The 3,986-nt window shown below is 31.6% G+C and overlaps 1 long non-coding RNA gene across 1 annotated transcript; it reads right to left on the bottom strand.

Moving 5' to 3' along the window:
- Positions 1 to 259: 259 nt before the first annotated feature.
- On the bottom strand, positions 260 to 2,122 carry LOC149085403 (uncharacterized). Its single transcript, XR_016192840.1, has 2 exons — positions 1,893 to 2,122; positions 260 to 472 (listed from the first exon to the last, which is right to left on the bottom strand). It is a non-coding gene; the product is annotated as an uncharacterized LOC149085403 (long non-coding RNA).
- Positions 2,123 to 3,986: the final 1,864 nt, after the last annotated feature.

Raw genomic sequence — 3,986 nt, forward strand, 5'->3', positions numbered from 1 at the left:
CAATGTTATTAGTAATCTAATGCACAGATGAGAAAATGTATTTCCATATTTTGTCATTTCCAAGATTTTTTCAGCACAAATCTCATACGAGGCGGCATGTTTTCGAATACCTTGAACATAGAGACGTTTAAATTTTTCCTGCAAAATGGTGAACATATAAAACATGTTTTTGTAGTATAAAGACACTGTACTCTGAAATAATATTTAAAAATCAATTGAAAAAACAAATTGACAATTTCGAAAAAAAAGTCAATCAAACTTTCAAAACTAATTGCTATTTATTGTACTCATAAATGTATTAATAGAATAATTAAAAGGCAGAAAAAAAATTTGCATGAGCCCGTCTTGTTGTATGATCATCTCAGACAAATTGTCGAATTATCTTTTGTGAAAAGAAGTGCAGAACCCCCAAGTGTGGTGCCTGTAGGCTGCTTGCTTGGGAGTTGAGAGGTTTACTTGATTTGATCCAATTCTGTAATAAAGTACAGTAGCCAGAAATTAATTTGTGTCAACTTTTGAAGTATCAGCTATATTTCATACTACTTCAGGAATTTTATTTTACACATGAAACAATGACAGTGAAATAATAATTTAGATTACAATTTTTATAGCTTATTTAAAACTCAAAACCAATGAAAATAACTACAAATAAGAAATAATGTAATACTCATAAACTCTTAACCTATTTTTCTGTTTGCACAACACTTATTTACGTTAAACTCTTTCTAAACGTATTTTTTTATTCCATATAATTTTATTAGAGATGTGAGGTGAGAATATTCATTTTTCTTTTAAATAATTTACTTTTTTTTACTAATTTCGTGTACATTGTGAAATATAAGTTGCCTGAAACATTACAACAAAACAATTTCTGGTACAATCACCCCCCTATTAATCCTGGTCATGATGAGAGGTTTTAAAAGTTTGTATAGAGATTTTAGAAACCTTTAGATTAAATTCTTATATAAACAGTTATTTTAAAATTAGATAAATTTTCAGAAATAAGTTCACAACAAAAGAAATTAAACCAAAGTTGATTGATAAAGGAAGCTATTCCTATATGGTAATCTTCATTCTAAGATACAGAACTGTTCAATGAACATACACTTAAATATTCTGTATGACTCACTTTTCTTTAAAAGTTGTGCAGTTCAGCCCCATGTAAAAATCGTATAAATTGAAACAAAAATCATTCACGAAAATTAAAGTATTTGTATGCTCGACACTGGGTCATAAAATAAAGGGTAGAATTTATCAAATTATTTCATATAATTGCTTTAAATTAACCATGCCATCAATAAGTTGCACAAATTTTTCTCGGAATGTAATTTTTTCTACATTTTTAATAGTAATTATACACTTGCAAATGATGTTTCACAATTAAATAGCATATTCTCTTCCCATCATCATTGGCACTGTTTACAAACAATGCAGAGTATTGTTTACAAACTGGCATTTCTTTGATGGCTCAATCGAATACACATACATAAACCTCTGCTTTTGAATAGAAAAGTATTTGTAATTTTATATGGAAAAAATAGAAATCTACTTTTTTTTTTTCGTGAAATCAGACATTAATATTTTTTCAGCATTTGTGATATTAAAAAAAGCACTAGTCGTCACATGGGAAAATGAGGTGGGGATGTTGACAGAGCTTCAGCCCTGGGATGGGTTGATCGTAATTTTTTGTTTTTACATTCTAAATTTACATCAAAGGGCCCACAGAAAATCCTGGCATGCGGCCCGGCTTCAGGATGTGGGGACCTTCGTTGAGGGATAATCAGGGACCACTCAGCAACATTATATATCGCACTTTGGATACTTAAATTTGTTTATATAATGATTTTATAAAAGGAAATATAAATAACTGTTAAATAAAGCTTTACACATACCTCATCAACTGCTTGAGAATCATAATCAGATTCCTCCATCTCCCAGAAATGCGATCGAGCATGTTTCTTGTGACGAGGTCGAAACGTACCAACGTCCTAAACATCTGTTTCTTGAAATTTCTCTAATTCGTTACTTTATTCAATAAAATAAAACTACCAATAACAAAAATAAATAACATCTTGCGGCGATAGCCAACGCGATCGTCCTCCATCTTGTTTTCAAAAACAATCGCAGCAGCAGAGGAAAAAAGAATAAACACGTGATCGATATTGGCGAATCAGCATCAAGATCATCATCATCACTTGTTAAACGCCGTGGCCTTGTCACAGCCGCTCACTGGTTAGCCGAGAATACCGATTTTTTCTAACATACGCGATAGCATTCATCCGCATGTTATTCGACCGGCCGTTTAACAGTCGCTCCGTGAATACGGCCATTAAAAACATTAGTTATTCTCTAAACGAAACAGAGGCATTCAAATTTGACGGATAACAATAGGCATAAAGCTATTGTGTTAGGAGGGAGAGTCTCAAGCCAAATATTTCTATATATATTATGAAAATGATTACAAATATTGAGGAAAGAGAGCCTTGGGACCATTAATCATTTTTGTCACCACAGTCATTTTCTGCACACGAGGACTGATTAGACCGGGCCCTATAATTTATTGCCGATTCCGAACGGCAGCCTTTTATTATACTCATCGATAGGTATGTGCACGCTAACCCCCTCGATGTGGGACTCCCTGCAGTAGCATTCTTTTTCTGTGGTCATGCCGCCGTTTCTGTTCACCTTCCCCCGTCATGAAAATTTATGACAAGGACGCGAATCGGGTATCGAACTCACGACACCTCTAAACGTCATTTGGAACAAATTTGTTTTAATATTTTTCTGTTGCTCATGTAATTAACAACAACTTAAACAACATAACATTTGAATTTATTTACATGCTGAATCTAGTTGTTTTTGCTTTTCATTCTAGCATCCAAAATATATTTTTTTTTGATGCAGCATGTAAAACTGTTTTTAAATTGCACTCCTCTGTTAATATGAATTTTTGTTTTATATATATATGTATCCAGTACCACTGTATATACTTAGTTTTATCCATTCAACATTCTGTTTTCCATACTAATTTTTACTAGCATTTACCAGAGTGGTTCATTTTTTTAATGACTCCTTGGTAAATTTTTTATTTCTATATTTTTCTCTTTTTTTTTGTACTCATATAATGATAACAATAATAAATTTGAAATGCGTAAAAAAATGATGGAATGGAATTGTCCATTACATGGATGCAATTGTATATATAAGTATATGTACATGACATAAATGATGTTTAAAAATTTGGAGGATAAGATCAAATGAAACCTCGCTAACTTGACATCTGCTTAAATCAACATGTTCATTGATGCTTTTGGGGTGTCAAGTTATCGAAGTTCCACTGTACTGGAGAAAAAGAGTAACAGTTCTATAACACATCTTTACATTTTTCCCCTATAAACAAATCTGCACCAAATTATATTTCCATACATCACACTCACAATAGGCTTCATGATTCTGCATATGATAAAACCAATATGTAGGTTTATAAGACCCGGGCATTTTGTCTTGCTTCAATATTGAACTTCTGAATTCTGAAATCTTCTATACATCTCCTTCTTCTGTTCAACCAGATACATAATTTATAGCCTCTTTTTGAATCCGATACTCATTCTGTGAATCACCATTCAAAAACTGTTAAGTGTCCAAAATTACTTAAATATATTATAAATGTATTTTAACATTAAAAACTTATATATAGCTTTAATGTCATTCTTGATGATCAATTTGTTTTTATTTCAGTATGCAAAGTAGCCCAAAATGTAATCAGTTACTGATGAAAGAGGTTATGTATGTAAAATTTGGTTATCCTGAATCCAGATATACTTGAGTTCTTGCTCTCATGCTTTTTTTAATGAGTTATATTGACAATTTGAAGTATGCAACACACATGATAGAAACATGGTGATGATGTGAAAAAATTTCGGTATAAAAGCTAAATTATTGTTGTCATAGTACTTGGATGAGAACATTAATTGGAAAACCATTAA

This window comes from Pholcus phalangioides, unplaced genomic scaffold (genome assembly GCF_987345545.1).
Source record: "Pholcus phalangioides strain wild (caught in Gottingen) unplaced genomic scaffold, Ppha-v1.0 ptg000007l_1, whole genome shotgun sequence".
NCBI lineage: Eukaryota > Metazoa > Arthropoda > Arachnida > Araneae > Pholcidae > Pholcus > Pholcus phalangioides.